Genomic DNA, 13,634 nt, shown 5'->3' with positions numbered 1-13,634 from the left:
ATGACAGAACAGGGAGGAGACATAACAGAAACATAACAAATGCACGTGTCGAAATGTCACGATTGTCAACAAGGGAAAAGCAGATGCTCGCGCACCTGCTCGTGTACGCGCGCTCACATGCTCCATAGTGCGCTGCTTAAAGGGGAAATCGTGACAAAAGTGTCTAAAAAATAATTATAATATTCCCATTCCCTCAACAACAACAAGAAAAAAGTAATGACGCATGATGGGCTGTACTGTGATAAGTGCTGTGATAACCCTAACCCTAACCCTAAGCTCTGAAGTGTGTTGTTCCTCTAATACCACAGCTATTCGCCAATGCTATTTCACCGTCTATAGTTACATTTAATGCAAAAAACACAAAGTATCTGAAGACTCTCCTGTGGTAGAAAATCTGTGGCTTAGTGGTTAGCAATTTGCCTCACACCTCCAGGGTTGGGGGTTCGATTCCTGCTGCAGCCCTGTTTGTTCAGCCCTGTTCTGCCTGTGCTGTGGGGATTTCCTCCAGGTACTCTGGTTTCCTCCCCCAGTCCAAAGACATGCATGGTAGGCTAAATGGCATGTCCAAAGTGTCTGTAGTGTATGAATGAGTCTGTGAGTATATATGTGATTGTGCCCTGCGATGGCTTGGCACCCTGTGACCCAGTAAGAAAACCAGTATAGAACCTGAAGAAGAGGGATTTATGTTAGAGCCATAACTAGTGTCAGAGCTTAATTTATTAATAGAAAATTAATCAAAATCTTCTGATTGTAGGGTGGAGAAGACAACGTTGCTGTATTGTCACAAATTCCCCCTCTCAGCTCTGGTTCTGTGTTTCATGTTCCCTTGGGAACTCTACATTGCGTCATGCTTGATGCTTTGGAAACACCCCTTGGTGGAAACAGTGTCTGAATACATGTAAAATCATGCCAATCTGATTGGCCTGCCTCAGTCAGTTGATGAAGTAGAAGCGTAGAAAATAGTAGAAAGTCTATATAAGGCACCCGCAAACTACGTCATTCAGCTTCTTTGTTTTCAGGAAGTGCATATCTATGTACTATGTGTGATTGTCTGTCCTATTGTCTGTCCTATTGTTTTTCCAAAAAAGAAAAAAGTAGGAACTATGAGCAATAGGGGTTTCAGAGGTTCTGTCCCGCCATGCTCCCGTTTTCTCACGGAGGATGTCAGGCACACTTTCTGTATTAAATGATTGGGGGCAGAGCACACTAGGCAAGTCCTTGAGGGGGTTGTCTGCGTGCACTTTGAGAAATTATCCCTGAAAAAACTCCGGGCTCGGCTGGCTCTCTCATCTGCACCTTGTGGTTTGGGACCAACCGCCGTCGAGGCAGCCTGCCGGCTCAAATCATGGGGGTCTCAGATGAATCTGGAGGAAGAGCAAGAGATGGAAGAGTCCCTTTTGCTTGCTCTTTCTTCCAGTTCCGAGTCTCCAGTCGAGCGGGAGCTCGTAGTGCGATTTCTCTGCTGGGACTGCTAAATCAGAGAAATCTGAGGAAATGGAGGAGGAAGCACAACCCATGCGGCTCTCTGAATCCTAGAAAGAGCTGCTACAGGTTCTGACTAGTGCTGTGGAGAAGTTGAAAATAAAATGGCCAGCTGAGGAAGAGGTGCCTTGTGGTAGACTGGATGAGCGCTTCCTCACCAGTGGTAAGAAATCCTCTCCCCGCAAGAAGCTCCCTTTTTTCCTGAGCTCCACACCGAGGTGTGGAGATCATGGGAAAAAGCGTACTCCAGTCGCGTTTTTAACCCTGCAATGGCAAATTATGCTACCCACGTCTGCCAGGTTGTGGGAATGCATTTGAGTTTGGGTCTGCGTTACCTGAAACTCTGCTCATTATACGTGCAGTTTCAGCGTGTTATGTTCAGTTTATCGTTTGCACATTCCATTCAAGTATTGACTTGTCCCGATAACATCTGAAAATTGCACATTCTTGCATCCATATTCCCCTCCTCTCAGTCGAGTATGTTGGGCTGTTATGAACACAATATTTCTGAGGAAATATTTCTTCTCATATTTAAAGAGGGTATTTCTTACTATATGCTACCCATGCTTGCGGGCTATTTCTCTCCTAACACGGTAGCACACTTAGAGGGGCCAGCCTTGCCTATGAAGCTGTGCAGGGTGTCCTCACAGTTTGTGGGCATGGCTTATGTGGGAGCAGCATTCTATGGCTGTGCTTCAAGCTTATCAAGCTGACCTGATAAAAGCTCGATAGTGGTGAGGGTATTGGTTCCGAGACGTTTGCAGAGCTCTGCCGAGCCACAGATTTGTCTCTCCGTGCCATGAAGCTGCTTTGCATGATGGCTGCTTTGGTGGTTGCGGAGAGGCATCTGTGGCTTAATATGTCAGAAATAAAATAGAGAGACAAAATGTTTTTTATTGAATGCCCCTGTTTCTCCTGCTGGCTTGTTCGGCGATGCAGTAAATATTGTCATGGATAGGTTTCAAGAAGTGAAAAAAAAACAGTCAGAGGCATTGAATGAATTCTTCCCTCACTGCTTCGAGCTTCGAGGGCTTCGAGTAGTCCTCGGCCTGGCACTAGCACAGATATGGAGGAACAGAAAACTATTATGGCTACACGCCTCCTACTACAGAGAGGCAGGGGCCCAGGCAACTGCGATCCCAGTTCTCCAGAGGCATGAGTTTGGACCCGAGGACCGTTCTAAGCGCTAGATGGAAGAAGTAGTCCTGAGGGGCTGATAAAGTGGGGTATCTGGGACTTTGAGGTTATGCTTGCCCCCAGTATTTCTGTAGGGCATCATCTATTCAATGAACTCCCATGTTCTTATGTCCCTATTCAGTTAGCTGGGCAGGGTAACGAACCTATTATACTTTCACTTAACAAAAAAGTCGATCTCTCCCTTGAGTCTGCTGGGGTGTGGGAATGTAGCTGAGTTTGTGTCTTCATTACCTGAAACTGTGATCATTATACGTGCAGTTTCAGTGTGTTACGTTCAGTTTATCGTTTGCACATTCCTTTCGAGTATTGATTTGCCATGATAAGATCTGAAAATCGCACATTCTTGTGTCCATATTCCACTCCCTTCAGTCGAGTCTGTTAGGGCTGGTATGAACGCTCAGTATTTCTTAGTAAATATCTCTTCTCATATCAAAAAGGGGAATATTGTTGAAGACAGACATCCTACCAAGAATTCAATACTAGTACATTTTCAATACTAGAGCTTTGTTCACAAGGAAGTGTATACTCTCCTATGTGTCTATTCTTTTGTGGTATAAATAATGCCAGCAGAACCAGTAACTGAGGTGCTGGGATACTACAGGGGCGCATACAAGCAGACTTAGGTGGTTGCACTCGAGTGTGGCCTCCTCTAAGGCATTACCTGAGGGTATGCTGTAAGATGAGAGATTCTATGTTTGTTCATGAAGTGTTTTTGTGTATATATACTTCACAGACATGCGAGGTCTGTCTTTTTTGACAGACTTGGTTCAGTATGGCATAGTTGGTTTTCTCATTCCCAAAGCGTCAAGCGTGAGGCAAAGTAGAGTTTCCTTGGAAAGGGAGCATCTAGGTTATGTATGTAACCCTGTTCCCTGAGAAGGTAATGAGATGTTGTGTCTTGTTGGCCATACTTTGTCATGCCTGCAAATTGTGTCTTCCTTCAAACAAATAAAGCTGAATGACATAGTTTGTGGGAGCCTTATATTGTCTTTGTGATGCGTTTCTATTTCGTCACCTGACTGAGGCAGGCCAATCAGATTGGCATGATTTCACACGTATTCAGACAACATTTCTGCCAAGGGGAATTCCCAAAGCATCAAGCATGAAGCACAAAATTGTTTTTTGTCTTTCGCAGTAATGTTTCTTGGTAAATGAGACATTTTAGCTGTACTCATGTCTGATGCATGTGAATTGAAGAGGGCTTCAATTCATGGCTGAATGCATGTTGTGATGACATCACATAATGCGTCTTGGCCCAAATCTGCGAAAAATCTGTGGTAATTTAAAAAAAGCAAGATACTCTGAATATTGTGGAGTTTGCTTGATTTTGTGTTAATTTCTGCAATGACAAAATCACAAAATCATTGAGGGACTGACTGGTATGTCCTTTGATCGTTCTCACCCATTTTTTGTTCATTCCTGATTATTTTGTGTATTTCAGCCCTGGTGATTCTTTGTCTTGGTGTAAAATCGAATCATGCTTCTTGTATTGTCCAGGTAGTAGTCTAAACCGTGGTTTCTGTGTTTCCGTGTCCGTTCCGTGTATGTTGTTTTCTGTTTTCTGCTTTAGACCCTTGTCTGTTTTCCCTGGTGTAATTATTTATATGCCTCATTTATTTCTGCCTGCCTGTGTTATGGCCTGCTACAGATTATGACTATCATTTCTGGCTTAACCGCAATAAAATATATGCTGATTTTACACACTTGCATCTTGCCTCATCTCACTGCATGTTACAGGTATAATTTAATATATTAATTTACTTAATACTTTCAATGACACTATTGGTGTTAATTTATGGGTTGAAAATGCAAAGTTTACTGCAATATACCGAGTTCATACCATGAATTTTTAATGCAGTTTCTCACTAAATTGTACAGTGAGAGAGAACAATCAATAATACATGCATTTTAACGTGAATTAAATTCTATTGTTAATGGTAATGGGTTTTCTCATAGCCCGCATTTTATTTTATGTATCTTTTGATTTTGGCTGTTTTCATGTAATTGATCAGTTTAAATGAAATACCCACACTGATTCTTTACTCTTTTTTTATTTTTAGTAAAAAAATAATGGAACATCCTCGTCACCAATTTTTCACTGATCATGGCTGTTGATTAACAGAGCAAGCTTTTCATCATTGAACAATATCCATGGACATTTTGAGGGTTCTTTTGAAGAGAAACGGCAGATGAAAGCTCCATGTAAGTAGCTAACGTTAATCTGCCAGAGAGAAGAAAAGATCAGGGAAAATCTCTGCCATGGCGATTAAAGTGACAGTAAAAAATATTACTGTAGTGGGAAGATATAGAGAATTTCAGATAAGGATGAGGATATTTTTTAAATGTGTGAAAGTGAGAAAGGCTGGTGGCATGATACAAATCAACTGACAAAGTACACACAGTCAGCTACCTGGCAAGTTGGCACAGTACATGCACTAAGTAAGATCATCCAAGCATAACATTTCATAAGAATGTCGTATCACAAAACACATTAAAGTTTGCCTGTTGGAGTCATCACACATTTTAACGACGCACACACAAACAACAGCCTCAGGTATAAGATAGCATTATTTTTTTTAGCTGCAAAATAAGTTATTGTGTAGTTTGTATTATAAAGTAATTACTGTATGTGCATTACAAGGAGAAAATGAAGAAATATGCAAGGCCAGAGATCTAACCAAGTATGCTTATGACAGCCTGGTTAGGAAGAAAAGGACATGATACTTGTTATAGATTCATTCAGGTTATAGAATCAAAAACAGTCACTATGTGGTAGTATTGAAAAGGTATGCAACTTCCAGTGCCTTGTCATACTCTGCTTGCTAGGGAGACATTGCTTAAGCACAGTTACTTGTTGATGGAATCAGTTGGAGCAATTGGGTGGGTGACATCAACAAAGTATTAGTAAAGCTTGAGGCCTCTTAAAGAATGAAGTTTATACACATTTTATACACATTATTTAGGAATAGTTGCCCATATGTTTTGGCTTTAAGCTTTCACCAGTGTGTAGCCATTTTTAAATGAAAGGCTGAAAGGCACCACTTGACACACATAACAGGACTTTACTTTGACTGCTTAACAAAGCAGCAGATCACCATGTGACAGTAAATAATAATAAGCAGTTTCGTCTGAAAACATGCCATTAAAGCATTACTCATCATTCCAAGTATGTAATTTAACACCATAAGTGCAAGAATAGCCAATATATAGTGTTCCACCCTTTTTATTCTCAAGACAATGGACACACATCAATGGTTAAACCATATCATCATAAACGTCCATAAATCCATAAAGAATTATACCAATAATATTAGTAACAAGCCACCGTAACAAGTGTTGAACAGTACTGGAGGAATGGATACTGTATAAAAGGTATTACTTCATTTGTTGTCTCCATGAAAGTGGTGAAGAGTTCTGTCTAAAATGATCAGTTTAATTGGTTGAGTTTAAGTGTGAATACCATATCATGTGATTTTCATAATTTCCATACTCATGAAACCATTCAGTTCCCCCTTGTGCCTGGTTTCATAATAGTAAAGTTTCATCACAGGATAAGGGTGATCAGTCAGAATAATTTTGTATTGATTTTCATTGACTCTTCCCTGTAAGGGTTCAAGTAGACACAAACTATGCCAGCAAAATGTCACCCAGAGCATAGCAGAGTGACCTGTTTGTCATTAAATTTGTAACAAGGACTGTCTATTAAGAAACAAAAATTATTACAAATGTCAGCTGTTTATTTTTTAAAATCATGGCTAATTCATTTTGGACCAGGATAAAGCTGCTGCTCAAGATTAATGAATTGATGAATAAGTGACCTACCGTGATGTTGGTTTTGAAAACTTATAACAAAATATGTCTTCTAGAAATTCACAGAGCATCTTTAACTGCTTGTACTTGTGTCTTATTATTCAGTTGTTCATATTAAAGCAAGTACACTCTTTGAAGTACAGTTTGAATCTAATTCCCTTAAGGCTTCTTCGGTTGTCCTGATGAGGAAGCCTCTAAAGGGTCCAACAGTCAAGTGTTTCCATATCATTTAGTGTTCAAAGAAATACATTTAGATAGTGAAGAGTCCTTAACTATCCAAAAAACCCTTGAGGATCCCCTGAAGGGTATTTTTTCAAAGAGTATACTATGAATTGTTGAGGGGAATTAATAGGAAAGGTACCCTGTGTTAAGTGAGTGAGAAATTTAAGTAAGGACCTGCTGATACCGTATTTCCTGAGCATTTACGGGGTCCATTATAATGCACAGGTGCCAACAGAGCAAGATAAAGAAGTCTCATACGGTGATTGAAAGAAAACTTTAAAAAAAAGAAAGACAATCATGAATTATTGAGAAATAAATCTGCACAGGGATGACTAGACCATCTGCCTCCGTGTTGCTCTCATAAAGCTTCAAAGGAAAAACTATTACGTTTATTTTGTGATTCCAAGGCTAATGTATATGTTTTCCATGGCAGATATTAAAGTTTCATAGAATTTAAAGCTTGTTGTTTCTAATATTATGTTAAGGATGGGCTTATAAACACAAAATATGCATGTACAAAATATGACTAACAAGTTGCTGTCTATCTATATGTGGTTCTTCAGAATTTCATCTCTTTTTCTAATCTTGCATAAAAGAAAGCAAGCAAAAACTAACCTAGCATGCTTAATCTTCTCTGAGAATTCTATAATTCATTTGGTTCATACTTCTACCCTGATTTATTCCTCATGCACTTTTGTGTATAGTTGTGTTAAGATGGTGTAGAGATGGTGGGAGTCTGAAAGAAAGTGATGATAAATGTGCTCATTAGAATATAATGACCATGCTAGACAGTTCTCAGACAGGTTATATTAGCAAAATCAGCAGTATTTAAAATTTAAGCAGTATTTTATAGTATTTCCATATTAATTTATTATTATTCATTGTTATTATTATTATTATTATTATTATTATTATTTTTATTTCAACTTTGTTGGATGTCATACTGTATGTTACTATGTAAACTTTCCCAGTGAACATGTACCCTAATTTATGTTGGTTTGGGTAAGAAGGCCACATAGAGGAAACACATAAGGTAAGGTTGCTACATTCTCTGTTGTAGCTGTGTAACAAAAGGATGATTCAACAGGTTCAGAAAAAAAATTATCTCAATTTTCACTGTAGCACTTTAGGAGCCAACGCAACTACAGAATTTGCTCCTAATCCATTGCAATGCTCCCACTCACCATCCTACTGACTAACACCTGTTCCTCATTATATTCATTAAGACTCTGCCACACAGCTCAGATTTTGCATGATTTTGCCAGTTCAACATTGTGTATCTCTGAGTGTTTTGGTTATTGCCCCTGTGGTTTTGTCAAAAACATTTGTTTTTGACTTTCACATTGCCCTGTTTGCCTGCCTGTTGACTGTCACCTGTCTCTGTCTTTTGCTTGCCAATTTGGATCACTATGCTTTCATCATTGTATGCAACATTATTATTGATATGTAATACGTGTCCCATTATTAACCAAAGGTTCATACTCATAATGAAAAAAGAACTATCTATTCCTTGGAAGCTGTTCAGCAGTAGCTGATTGTTAAGACATGTTCCTAGCAAATGCTTTTGCAAATACATCTGGCATTAAATATAATTTGGCTTGACAGCCGGATTGGGAATGTGCTAAAATATATTAATAATTCATAAAACATTTGCACATTGAAATGCAACTCAAACAATTACACCCACACCAAGACATATTGAAAGATTTCCTCACTTTTCCATTAAACTGCCACTTGTCTTTCCAGTGACTACTGCCATCAATACTTGTCCATGGTAGTATTATTGGGTTCAGTGAAGAGACTCTGACCTTTTTGACTGATGATACACTTGTCACAGTTAAGTGGTGTGCCTGTGTCAGGAATAGAAAGAGGCAGGGTTGATAGATTAATCAGTGACAATGAAGATATAAGGCGATAACTGTTTCCCATTTAGCTTGCTCTTGGAGGCAGTCTTATTAGATGTATTTTTGAGGAGGTTCAAAAACTAAAGAAAGGTATGTCTGTTCGTGGAGGAGGAATCAGATAGGAATTATATCCAGTCACACTGATTCCAAGGCATAGTCAAGAGAGTTGTCATTTATGGGTCCAGTAAAAGTGTTTGTTTATATTTGGATATTTTCCGGAAGATAGGGATATTTCAGGGCAGATGTGTTATGCATTTTATATTGTAAAAAATCTGAGAAAACAAAATTAAGAGTATGTCTCATATACCTAGTTCAGTAGTCAGGGCACTGATTAAGGACTGTCTCAATCGCAAAATCCTTCCAGTGCTCTGGAACGTTCAGTCCCTAAAAATCCCACAATGCACCGCAAAAACCAGCATGGATGCTCACTATGTTCATTTACTGGAAATTATGTCATGTTTTCTGAAGCGTCTCAACTTGATAAAATTGGGGGATGAACTCTCAGACACTTGTGGCTACAAATGTAAGTAGCTTATCATTGTTGTAGCTCTCAAATTATTACTTATGTTAGTGAGTTGTAATTTTATTTGTTGGTCTATATGGTTTGTTTGAGTCTAATGACTTTTAGGTGTTTAATGATTTTTAAAAAAAAATCCACTAGCTAACCTACAGTCCCATTAGTACCATTAGTACGCATGTGATTAAGGTAACACACTTATATGAAATATAAAATGTAAATATTTTTAGGTTTTTAATTTTTGGTGACATTTTACAACACGAGTACATAGTAATGTTGCCAGAAATTGAGTTTTCATTTGCTCAATGTGTAGTGCGTCAGGGTCCTTACCAGTGCTGAACTCATGCACATGATATATTGATTCACTACCTAGGGAGCTGATTGAGACATACCCAAATCAGCATTCTGCAATTTTAAAGGTTTTTAAGTAAACTGAACTTTAGGGCCCAAAGTTGCAATAAGCCCAAATCAATTTAGAATTCAAGCACAACCAACTTAATAAACCACCAGTAATTATTAAATTAAATTAATATAACTTAAACTGTCTAATGTATGACATGATTACATAGTCAAAACAACTATTTAGACATATAGTGTGTCATATAGTGACACAAGTTGATATCTACACAAGCTGATGGGTATGGGTAACACTATGGGTAACATTAAAAATCAGCACAATATGAGGAAACCTACAAATCGGCTAGATGTACTGTAAGTATAGCCCAGACTTTTCCCCTCCAGACCACCAGAGGTCTCCCTCTCATGAATAATAACTCATGTTTTGTGTGGTATTTCCTGTTCCCTGTTGATCTGCTATAAAAAAAAAAAAAAAAGAATAATAAAAAAAAAAAAACATGAACTGCAACTTCGATGTGAATCCTTCTATTTTGCCAGACAATCTTGTGAGTTCTGAGTTGTGTTGTTGTGGCTAGAATCCTTGTGTTGTTGTGGATGGAATCCTTGTGTTGTTGTGGATAGAATCCTTGTGTTTGATCTTGCCTTGCCTTGACTCATTTTTGCCTTTTGAACTGCCCTTCTGTTTTGATGCTATTCTGATATTTTGACTCTGCCTGGCATAACAACTCTGATATTGAATGTTGTTTTGGATTTTAACATATCTCTGGTGATTTCGCTGGCAACGATCCTGCCTTCCTGCCTGTTTTGACTTTGACTGTGTTTTGTATAGAGCTGCAACAACTAATCGATAAAATCGATAATAATCGATTATGAAAATCGTTGTCGATGAATCTCATTATCAATTAGTTGGTCTGCGCGTGGCACTGGGTGTGTTTACTCATCACGTTACTTCTGTTCCGAAAATACACTTCCGAGAGTAAATACTAAAGTTGTGTCCCAAATGACATACTATGCACTTACACTATGCACTCTACCGTCTAGTGTGTGAATTTTAGAAAGGTAATATCATCTCAAATATAACACTAGCGTTTTTTTTTTTACTAACCGGAAGTACAGGTTGCTTCCTAGTAGATGGTGCATGAGGTCATACGCATGCAATGCGACGCCCTAGCTTTAGCCTAATACCAAGAGTCACCGACAATAACTTTCTTCAGTTTACTTTCTGTCAGCTTTAACTTTTATTCCCAACATGACCTCAGTCACCAACAGACAGAGGCGAAATCGTCATGTGACTGAGGAAGAAAGTGTGCGACTGCTAAGGCAGGATAGCATTTTATATTCAACACCACGGAGAAGATTTATAAACTTTATAAAGCAGCGTTTGTGTAGCATGGAAGCATGACAGTGATGCGGTCACGAGTTGCTTAAAAGGTTTCATTTATTTCCAGTTTATTGTCATTATATGTTGTATTTGCGCACTTGCAGTGTAACTTCTGTTGTTTATTATAACGGAAGTGATGTAGGCCTATTAGTAATGAGGCCGCATTGCTCCTCACACACGATGCAGATGCGGTGATACAGAGTGAGAGCACAAGTAAGATATGTAATGTCTAATTAAAACATTATGATCAAAAGTAAACAGAAGTAAAACAATGTTCCTAAAGGCAGCGAGTAACAGAAACCATAAGGTGCAGTGAAAGTAAGTTTTTATTATTAATTTAGGACTGTAGTTTAATTCAGTGCTTTCGTGCACCCATAAAAAATAATGAATAAATACTTTTATATATATATATATATATATATATATATATATATATATATACACACACACACACACACATATATATATATATATATATATATATATATATATATATATATATATATATATATATATGTATATATATATATATATATATATATATATGTATATATATATATATATATATATATATATATATATATATATATATTTGTGTGTGTGTGTGTTGGGTTCTTTTCTGTTTTGGACAAACAGGTGTGTAAAGTTTTAGTCTGAATTTATATTTGTAACACTTAGTTTGTGGATTTTACATTTACATTTATTCAATTAGCAGACACTTTTACCCAAAGCAACTTACAAATGAATTTTAAATTTTAAAAAAAGGTACTGAAAGTTGTCCCCACCCTATCCAATTAATCGATTAATCGAAATAAATAAATAAATGAAATAATCGGCCAGCTAATCGATTATGAAAATAATCTTTAGTTGCAGCCCTAGTTTGGTATAAATTAACCTTGTGCATATGGATCCTTACCTCATGTCTCAGAGTCCTACGTTACAGTAAGTAGGAGAACTGACTAGCAATTTCAACACATTTAACTGTATGAATCACCAAAGACCTTGTCCACACTAATACTAATACGTTTAAAATTATGTTTTTGCATGAAGATTTTAAATTATTAGTGACTGACACAAGCTGAAATAGCTCTACGTGTGTCAGTGATTCACAACTTCCACATTAGTGTCCGACACTTGAGAAGGAGCCTGTAAGGTCTACAACTTTATTGATGAAGTCCATCTCCACAGTGGCCAATTATTAAAGTTATGATTCTGATTGCAATAATGCCAACGTGCAATACTAGTCCCAATCACAGGGCTCAAAAATTTCTCCTGATAAAATTACGTCCTGAAAGAAACAACTTTTATGATGTCGAGATATCTTGAGAAGACAACTATTAATATGTAGAGATCACAAGAAAATTAGGTTGGGATCATGAGAAAACAAGAGAGAAAAAAATAATGCATGGCCTCTTAGGGCTTTCGTACTTTATTGATCATGTGGCATTTTAGAAAAAAACAAGTTGGACTGTTTTTGGGACGAACGTTTAGGTAGAGCTGATTTTAAATCCAACATACACCTATACTGTAGCAAAAGGAACACAAACTAACAACCATCACAAAAAAAATCATCCATTCTTTCCATTATAGAGCACAAAAACATTTTTAACATAGCCAGCCCTGGTGCATGTTTTCAAAAAAGACTTGTTTTTGGCAGTGGAAAACCCAGTGTATAAACAAAATGGAGACAACTTACCCATTTTTTATGTATTTTGGACAAAACGGCATTACTGCAGTATGTGTTACAATAACATGCATGTATGCACTTATTATGGAACATACTCTGTAACTACTGTATGCATTACAAATAGGAGACAGAAGAGATGGAAGAGAAATGAATTGGGGATGTCTAGAGTGGCATATCCTTTTGTTTCCTGACAAATACAGGGCTCTACGGTAACATTTTTTTAGGAGCACTTGTGCACTTGTGCTCCTAATTGCAAAAATTTAGGAGCGCAGACAAATTTAGGAGCACGGTTGAAATTCAGTGGGTTTTTTTTCTTTCTTTGAGATGTTAACGTTAATGTGCTACAATGTAACGCACAAGTAGGCATGAGAAGACTTGAGCTTGTCAATTATGACAGAATTTATTAACATAGTGTGAGCCATGACAAATTAATTTACCTTCTCATAAACTAAATTTAATATTTTCAGTTAATTTTACAGGCTGTATGCAAAAAATCAACTGTTAACCTGTTCTACCTTGTAAACAAATACAATGTTCAGTCTTTTGAAGTCTGCTCCTCTTAAATATATTTAAAGCTACACTATTAGCCATTTTCCAAATTCTCCAAAGCCAATTCTCAAACCACTTTGTGTATATGTCCAAATAGTCTCATATAAGATGTGATTGGATGAGTTATCTCCAAAAATGCACAAAACTTTTTTTTATATGAGAAGAAAGCATGTACCTAAACTACGATGGAGACACATGTACCAAATACAGACTATTCATTGATGCGTGTCAAAAAAGTCATGTGAATCTCAAATTAGGATGAATAACAACACAATATTTAGCAGCACAGGAAAATTAGTCCAGAATGTAATCAGTCTACATATAAAATTAGTGAGGAATGACTGAGAACAATGAATTAATACAAAAAGAAATCAGCACAGTATGATGTCATTTGGCAATATTCTGCATCAGATCAAGGGTGGCATATTAATCAATAATGAGCTCAGATTCCTGTCTATGTGGAATTTCGCATGTTCTCCCCGTGTCTGTGCAATATCCCGGTTCCTTCAACCTACAAAAACATGCAGG

At 37.5% G+C, this 13,634-nt stretch overlaps 1 protein-coding gene and 1 long non-coding RNA gene across 2 annotated transcripts in view; one reads left to right on the top strand and one right to left on the bottom strand.

The window, feature by feature from the left end:
• The window catches only part of fibcd1b (fibrinogen C domain containing 1b), a 165,815-nt gene that overhangs the window by 34,776 nt on the left and 117,405 nt on the right, over positions 1-13,634 (top strand). The gene's annotated exons all lie outside the window — the stretch shown is intronic.
• The window catches only part of LOC128629364 (uncharacterized), a 31,705-nt gene that overhangs the window by 16,809 nt on the left and 1,262 nt on the right, over positions 1-13,634 (bottom strand). The window lies entirely within an intron of this gene.

Source organism: Ictalurus punctatus, chromosome 28 (genome assembly GCF_001660625.3).
Source record: "Ictalurus punctatus breed USDA103 chromosome 28, Coco_2.0, whole genome shotgun sequence".
Classification (NCBI taxonomy): Eukaryota; Metazoa; Chordata; class Actinopteri; order Siluriformes; family Ictaluridae; genus Ictalurus; species Ictalurus punctatus.
Note: the sequence above shows the minus strand (reverse complement) of the source record. Positions and strands in the feature narration are given on the sequence as shown.